Genomic DNA, 9191 nt, shown 5'->3' on the forward strand with positions numbered 1-9191 from the left:
CGGCGTCCCCAGAGCTACCCTCGCCACCCGCGCCCTCATCCGCGTCTAGGGTGGCAGAATAGAGAGAGCGGCGTCCCCAAAACTACCCTCGCCACCCGCGCCTCAGTTATATCCGCGTCTAGCGCGGCAGAATAGAGAGAGCGGCGTCCCCAAAACTACCCTCGCCTTCCGCGCCTCAGTTATATCCGCGTCTAGCGCGGCAGAATAGAGAGGGTGGCGTCCCCTAAACTACCCTCGCCACCCGCGCCTCAGTTATATCCGCGTCTATGGCGGCAGAAGAGACCGCCCCGGTTTCACTTTAGGTTTGAGGGCGGCGTGACCGTCCTTTGCCTAGAGTGGCAGTTCAGCTTGCTCCGGCCCTGCATGGACTCATTCTGAAAACGTAGCCCTATATATACATTCCTAGAGAGAGCAAAATATGTACCCAGAGGTACGTATGGCTGCATTTTATCCTTAAAATGAACGCTTTGGGGCAGGATGAAGCTGTTCCTTTTACCAGCTGACCGCTTACCTCCGTATGGACGGCTTTTCCGCTGTTACCAGTCTGCCCAGTAGCTCCCCATGTATGTCGGCGGACTTGAGAGGGGTTGACCACCATGACAGAGAGGGACTACGGCAAAGAACGATTCCAGAAAGCAGGTAAGACAAAAACAAAAGCCAAAAAAAAAAAATGAACAAGTAAATAACGGGGTAAGAATGTGGTAAAATCTGAAAACGTGGTAAAAACCAGGCGAGGGCTTTTCTTTTTCTGGATCTCTTTCGAAAACACTGTCAGTTGGGTTTAGGGAAGTGAGTGGGCGAGTCAATTGGTGCTTTTGAAAACACTATTGATTGGGTTTAGGGAAGTGAGTGGGCGAGTCAATTGGTGCTTTTAAAAACACTATTGGTTGGGTTCAGGGAAGAAGGAGGGTGAGTTAGTTGATTGGTCAGTTAAGGCAGCCTCTGTTGGATGTAAGCAAGAAGAGCAGGGGCTACTGGAACTCACGAAAGAAATTTAAGATCTAAAAAATATGTACATAACGACCCCGGGTGGATTTATGAAAAGAAAAACTGCAAAAAAAATGTACCCCCTAAAACGTATTTGGTGCTCTCCAGAAATGTATACAGGGGTACGTTTTCAGATGATTCAGAGATATTTTTACAGGCCCCTGACACACAAATTGGACATCTAAAAATCAGAAGCAGAGACTGTGCTGCCCTGCATCAATGGTGTCTATGCTAAAAAAAGACAACAGTCAACCTTGTTTTAAAACACAGTAGGAATAAGCAGGAATATTCTAGGGGGAAGGTGAATTTCACCAATCGTCCACCGTGGAAACCACCAAAAACATCAGTTTCCGCACTGGCGAACAGCTCTTGTTTTCTTCAGAAGGCGTGATGTGTTCACTCTCACCTCAGTGTCTCGTTCTCTCTTGCGCAGACAGATATCGGTTCTTTGTGTTAACAGGAAGTCGAGTCGTCTGCCTCATTACCTGGAGAAAGCCGTTAAATGGTCCATTATCAAAGGCGAGAGCTGCTTTCCTGCAGGATGAGAGACGTGGCCAGACGTTACTGGAGATCTGCGGTCTGTCTTTCGCAGAAATCAGATCACGGCCTCACATGATTTATGCTCAACCAAATCTTCCACAATCCGTAGAATTTGCTCACATACAAGTATCAAAACATTAAATGTTTCTTTTCTTTTTTTAAGTGCATTAAATGAATATCAAAACCTGTTTAAATGTAGTTCCAATATTTTAAAGGAAATTGGAAATTGAGTATCCTTTGACTTCCATTTATTTTCTCCTAGTATGTTTCAATGTCTAAAAATGTATCTAAGAAGTTTCATTTTTGAGTGAACTAGCTTTATTATATTTTTCATAAATACTGAAATAAAACTCAGAATATGGTTGCATGGTTTTTTTTTGGGGGGGTTTTGCATTGGGGCATTTCCCTGCTGAGAAAAAAACAGCTTAAACCAGCCTAAGCTGGTTGGCTGGTTTTAGAGGGGTTTTCAGGCTGGTTTCCAGCCTGGTTTAAGCTAGTTGGTTTTAGCTGGGCTCCCAGCCTGGCTATAGATCAAGCTGGTTTTAGCTGGTCATCTCCCAGCCTGACCTAAGACCAGGCTGGAAATGGCTGAAAACCATCCCCTCTAAAACCAGGCAGGTCGACCAGCTAAAACTAGTTAACCTGCCTAGACTGGTTTAAGCTGTTTTTTTTTCAGCAGAGTTATGAGTAAAACACACTGTCATAAAAAATTTAGATGGTATTTTTTTTTTCAATCCATTTTAAATATGACTGGAGCGTTTGCTTTGTTTTCAGTTGTGCCCCAGGAAATGTTATATAACAAAATAGTTACGTTTCCTTGTGAGATCAAGCTGCTTCATTCATTCATTCATTTTCTTGTCAGCTTAGTCCCTTTATTAATCCGGGGTCGCCACAGCGGAATGAACCACTAACTTATCCAGCACATTTTTACGCAGCTGATGCTCTTACAGCCGCAACCCATCACTGGGAAACATCAACTCGCACACACACTCATTCACACACACACTCATACACTACGGACAATTTAGCCTACCTAATTCACCTGTACCGCATGTCTTTGGACTGTGGGGGAAACCGGAGCAACCGGAGGAAACCCACGCGAACGCAGGGAGAACATGCAAACTCCACACAGAAACACCAACTGAGCCGAGGATCGAACCAGCGACCCAGTGACCCAGGACTATCAGGCTGCTTATGTAGCATAATTTTAAAGTCAGATTGTATTCTCTTTTTTCACTAATAAACAATTTATTTTCAATCTCCAACTCCTCGAGATAGCGTATGCTGCGTTTTTGTGTGGATCATGATTAAAGTGCAGCCGTTGTCTCTATGAAATCACTGTACAATGAAAAAAATGATTTATTGAATTTACAAAAAAATAAATAAAAAATGTAAGTGGTTGCAAACTATTTATATTGGCTATAATTAAAGAAACTAATTACATTTAGTAATGTTTACCTTCATTTGTAAATGCAGCTCATATAAATTGTTTGCAACCACTTACCTTAAAGAAAATGTAAACAAACTGTTTGCAACCAGTTAGCTTTAAAAGTGCATCCAATGAATGATTTGTTTCAGTGTAAACTCAGGGATTAGGCAAATAAACACACATAAACATTTTATTTTGGTTTCCAAAAAAATCTAAATAAATAAAGATATTTTTTCCTTTCAAGGATTTATAGATATCTCCATAATCGTCAGTTCTTCTTTCCTGCTTTGTTTTCCACCTTTGGCTTCATTCCTGCAGAAGGATCTAAACGATCTTACATGTTTACAGGTCGCATAATCTTCATTTCCCAGCAGCCCGTTCTTTTAGAAGCACCATGTTGGTGTGTTTTGCAACAGTCCGCCTGGTCTGTCACGTATGATGGATGCAGAAACGCATGGCAGACTGAAAGCCAGCTCCGATGGGAAAACACAGACAGACCCCGAAGCTGCGATTCATATTAATGCTAATAATATTGACCTCAAAATGATTTTTAACATTTTTTAAACTGCTTTTATTCTAGCCGAAATAAAGCAAATAAGATTTCTCCAGAAGAAAAAATATTATCAGACATACTGTGAAAATTTCCTTGCTCTGTTAAACATCATTTGGGAAATATTTTTAAAAGAAAAAAAGTTCAAAGGGGGGCTAAAAATTCCGACTTCAACTGTATATCATGACATACATTCACATATATTAATATGCACATACATAAACTTGCATGCAATAAATAAATAAATAAATAAAAAAGCCAAATGCATAAGATTGCTATTTCTCTTCCTATTACGATTCACTTAAATGGGGATGTCTTTATATTCCCTATATGTCAACAACCCTTCCTGAAATGATTTATTTTCATCCTCAACATAAATGTCAGTTATTCCATAACTTGAATTTCTTCAATTAACTTAATCAAACCACTGCTTAATTTTCAACGTTGAGTCTTTAAGCCAGTTCCTTATAGTCTTTTTCAATGTCACTAGAAGAATTGCAAATATTGGTCACTTCTGGGGACAATATCCTTAACATCTCACATAAATAAAAATAATGCAGTCCTGGGAACTAACTCTGCATCCAAACACCTCAGAAATAACTCAAATCTCTTTAAAACCTCAATTTAACTTAGTTTATAATTGAGAATGAATAATATGTGCTGTTTACCGCCACTAGATGGTGCTCAATATCTCTATCTATCTGTCCAGGCCACTGACCTCAGTACACACACGCACACACACACGGAGACTCCAGGTAAAAACAAGTCTAGAAACTGAAATTAAATAAACATTACGAACGTTACTGGTCAAAAATAATAAATGAGCTGCTGCCATCATATGATTAAACTATCAATATTCTGCAGAAGTTTTGTAATATTTCATTCTGTTTCATTTAGTTTTCAGCAAATCGTGTGTTCATGTGTGTGTTTGTGTTTGTGTGTATGTGTAGTGGGCGCCGCTCTGACCTCTGGATGTGTACAGGTCACGTCTCTGCTTTGCTGACATTCCTAATGAAAGCTGAGAGCATTTCTAGCCATCAGCGAGGAGGAGAGCGGACGGAGAATATCGATCTTCAGACATTTAACAATTTACCGTATATCTGCCATCCTCCAGCACAGCTGCAGTGGACGTTCCCTCTTCTCATTCCTCCACAGATCATCGAGACCTGAAGAAACTTCTGGAAGCGCAGCAATATTTGTCCAAAGATGCAAACGACAATGGTTCTTTGCACAGATGTGAGCAGGTCTGAACTTTGTATTACCCTGAAAGTAACATGAAATCAGCGACAGCATAGTAATAAGCATCAGATTAAATATTAATAACATGCGTACAATGCAAGCAAATTGAGGAGACAAATATTGCCGTACAATACTACTTTTGGACGACATAAAATACTAATTCCATACATCACTTGGTTAATTGAAATATATTAAAATAAAATATTTTCATAAAACAGCCAAAAGTCTGATTATTTATGATGGAGCCATAATACATATGATTTAAAAAATGCTACAAAACATGCTAACGGATGAAAACATGTCGGTAGACAGAAACATTGATTACATTTATCAAATCAAATGTTAGAAGCATCCAGGAAATGTGCTAAAACATGCTAGCAGGGAGGTAGATCACACTGGAAATGTTTAAAAAAAAAAAAAAAAAAAACATCTCTACTAAAAAAACAGCTTAAACCAGCCCAGGCTGGTTTTAGCTGGTCAACCAGGCTGGTTTTAGAGGAGTTTTAGCCATTTCCAGCCTGGTCTTAGCTGGTTAGGCTGGGAGATGACCAGCTAAAACAGGCTTGACCAGCCTAGCCAGACTGGGAACCCAGCCAAAACCAGCTATGTCCAGCTCAAACCAGGCTGGAAATGTTGGAAACCAGTCTGGAACTGGCCAAAACCCCTCTAAAACCAGGCTGGTCAACCAGCTAAAACCAGCCAACCAGCTTATTTTCAGCAGGGATTTTAAAATTAATTTTCCTGAAAGACCGCAATGAATCATTCAGATCCACAGGTATGCAAAATACAAACAAAGTAACAGCATTATCCAACATTCAACTACTGCTCTCCCTTTATCCACCTCATCCATGTGGTGTTTAAGATGATCAGGGAGTGTGTGTTGGGCCTGTAGGGTGTTTGTTGATGTGCTGATTATGAAAATGATCTCAGAAAGAGCTCCACACTCAGATCTGCCCATATTTTCAAGGTGAACCGGCTGGTCAGCGGGGCAGTTAGGAGGAAAAAGCGAAACCCCTGCGTCTACATCTTATACACCCACCAATCAAACATAATATTCCTCTCCGCCTGACTATATGCTAGAGGTTAACATGTCCTCTTGTGTTCGCGGATGAGCGGAGGATGGAGACGGAGCAATGGAGGGGCGGAGGACGGAGCAAAATAGAGGATGAAATGGAGTGTGAAAGAGAGAGTTGCCCCGAAATCTTGACCCAAATACAAACGTGTGACACACAGCAGCCATTTTAGCAGCGTTTTCACACCGGGTTGGTCCTCAAAGGGTTTTGGCATATGTGCGCTTGCAGGCTGAGTGCGGAAATGAAACGGGATAAATGTGTGAATTTGTGGCTCATATGAACATGAACCATCTGTCCAAAGGGCAACTAGTGCTCACAGTGGCCGTACCATGCCTCATAATGTTGCTAATATGATGTAATATTGTTTTCTGAGCTTAATATGGCTCATACTAGCTACTTATTGAACTCTAATTTGAGGAAGTGTTCAAAAGGAAAAGTGTATTCAGGCTTAACTATAACTTCATTCAGTCATACATTTTCTGATGCTTTTCCGGGGCCGGGGCAGCAGTCTTAGGAGAGAACCCCAGACTTCCCTCTCCCCAGACACTTTCTCCAGCTCCTCCATGGGAATCCAGAGGTGTCTTTAGGCCAGATGAGAGACATAGTCCCTCAAGCGTGTCCTGGGTCTTCCTTAAGGCCTCCTCCCGGTGGGACATGCCTGGATCACCTCCCTAAGTGGATGTCCAGCATATTGTTAAAGATACCATGAATTTAAAATATTTTTTTTTAGATGTTAGTATCAGTTTGATTATTATGTTACATGTTAGAAAATGCTAAAACATGCTAGCATGTCAGATAAATCATGTCTGAAGCATGCTAGAAATGTGTTAAAACAAGCTAACAGTTTGATAATCATGTTAGAAGCGTGTTATAAATGTTCTAAAACGTGCTAGCAATTTAGTAATTCATGTTAGAAATGTGCTAAAACAAGCTAACGGTTTGATAATCATGTTAGAAATATGCTAGAAATGTGCTAAAACAAGCTAGTTTGATATTCATATCATAAATATGCTAGAAATCCGCTAAAACAAGCTAATAGTTTGATAATCATGTTAGAAGCATGCTGGAAATGTACAAACATACTAGCATGTCTGATAATTCACGTGGGAAGCATGCTAGAAATGTGCTAAAGCAAGTTAACAGTTTGATAATCATGTTAGAAATACGCTAGAAATGTGCTAAAACAAGCTAATAGTTTGATAATCATATTAGAAGCATGCTGGAAATGTGCAAACATGCTAGCATGTCTGATAATTCACGTGGGAAGCATGCTAGAAATGTGCTAATATAAGCTTTTCAGTTTGATCAGTTTGATAATCATGTTAAAAGCTTGTTTTAAATGTTCTAAAATGTGCTAGCTATTTGGTAATTCATGTTAGAAATGTGCTAAAACAAGCTAACGGTTTGATATTCAAGTCAAAATATGCTAGAAATGTGCTAAAACAAGCTAATAGTTTGATAATCATGTTAAAAGCATGCTAAAAATGTGGTAAACAAGCTAGCATGTCTGATAAATCATGTTGGAAGCATGCTAGAAAAGTGCTAAAACAAGCTAACAGTTTGATAATCATGTTAGAAGCTTGTTATAAATGTTCTAAAATGTGCTAGCAGTTTGATAATAATGTTAGAAATATGCTAGAAATGTGCTAAAACAAGCTAATAGTTTGATAATCATGTTAAAAGCATGTTAAAAATGTGGTAAACAAGCTAGCATGTCTGATAAATCATGTCGGAAGCATGCTAAAAATGTGTTAAAATAAGCGAACAGTTTAATAATCAATTAGAAGCTTGTTATAAATGTTCTAAAATGTGCTAACAATTTGATAATCATGTTAAAATATGCTAGAAATGTGCTAAAACAAGCTAATAGTTTGATAATCATGTTAAAAGCATGCTATAAATGTGGTAAACATGCTAGCATGTCTGATAAATCATGTCGGAAGCATGCTAAAAATGTGCTAAAATATGCTAACAGTTTGATAATCATGTTAGAAGCTTGTTATAAATGTTCTAAAATGTGCTAACAATTTGATAATCGTGTTAAAAAATGCTAGAGATGTGCTAAAACAAGCTAACGGTTTGGTAATCATGTTAAAAATATGCTAGAAATGTGCTAAAATAAGCTAACGGTTTGAAAATCATGTTAGAAATATGCTAGAAATGTGCTAAAACAAGCTAACGGTTTGAAAATCATGTTATAAATATGCTAGAATTGTTACAGTTTGGTAATCATGCTAGAAGCTTGTTATAAAATGTTATAAAATGTGCTAGCAATAGAGTACAGAGGTAAGCAGCTTGCTAGTAGGCGCGAAAAGATATGGCGTCACAACACCCCCATAGCGTTCGTTTAAAAGACTAAATGCAGCCATACGTACTTCTGGCTACTCAGTTGACTTCTGAGCTTGTGTTGGAAATAATGTAAAAAAAAATAAGTATTTGGTGATTTTTGGATGTCGTGACATCATAACTTTTATTCCAAAAATTTAAGTGATGTATCAGTATAAATAGGAATCCTTTATCCTGATATTAACCTGTTTCAAAATCGAAATAATCATGTCATTCTTCTCCTCCTCACTGAAAGACATCTTTATACGCTCGCAACATTAAAATTCATGCTTGTCACATCCAAGAGAGAATCTCTCTATTATACAAACACGCACGTGAGTGTTAAACTGTGACGCTTTGCAACCGCATCAATCCATGTGAATAAATTCCCAGGACAAGTGATTATCGAATCTCAAAGGCCCTCATGGTGTCTTTTGTTATTCTGCATTCAGAGAAACTTCAGGCAGTTGATTTTAAATACCAAATCCCATAATCTGAGATAATCCAGAGAGATCTGCGCAAAGGAGAGCGCGCTTAATGCTGTATAACAACTGCTGATCCGTGTTCCGCACACCACAACATAAAACATATATTAAGCAAATGGACGAAACATTATGTTAAACGTTTCCAACTGAATGGACGATACGCTCTAAGAGTCAAATCTTCACTGTAAAATAGAGCATGAATGTAATGTTATCTTGCTAAGATTGTGTTTTATGACAGATTAACCTTGATCCAGGACATTCTAAGATTAAACGCTCTGTGATATACATATGGTGCGATGCTGAATCTCATCTGTCATTATTTTAATTTGGAGATCAGAATACAGAAGACTTGAGCCATCCTGGGTTCATCTGGGTTCATCTTGTCAGGAGGGACAGGGTTTTGTAAACTCTTCCCTGAATACATTTCAATCCCTTAAACATCCACTTTTGAGCTCTTCAAATCTTACAGTGATTGTTTTTGGTGGCCAAAAGTCAAGGTATGTTATTTTGACATCCATTAACGACGTCAAGTGACGTTGATATTTGGTTAATTCAGGTTGTTT

At 38.9% G+C, this 9191-nt stretch overlaps 1 long non-coding RNA gene across 1 annotated transcript in view; it reads right to left on the reverse strand.

The window, feature by feature from the left end:
• Nucleotides 1-4805: 4805 nt before the first annotated feature.
• LOC141378993 (uncharacterized) overlaps nucleotides 4806-9191 on the reverse strand; it is a 136796-nt gene continuing 132410 nt past the window's right edge. The window contains exon 4 of the long non-coding RNA XR_012394865.1: nucleotides 4806-6489. This is a non-coding gene — a long non-coding RNA (uncharacterized lncRNA). The remainder of the gene's footprint in view (nucleotides 6490-9191) is intronic.

This window comes from Danio rerio, chromosome 19 (genome assembly GCF_049306965.1).
Source record: "Danio rerio strain Tuebingen ecotype United States chromosome 19, GRCz12tu, whole genome shotgun sequence".
NCBI classification, from domain to species: domain Eukaryota; kingdom Metazoa; phylum Chordata; class Actinopteri; order Cypriniformes; family Danionidae; genus Danio; species Danio rerio.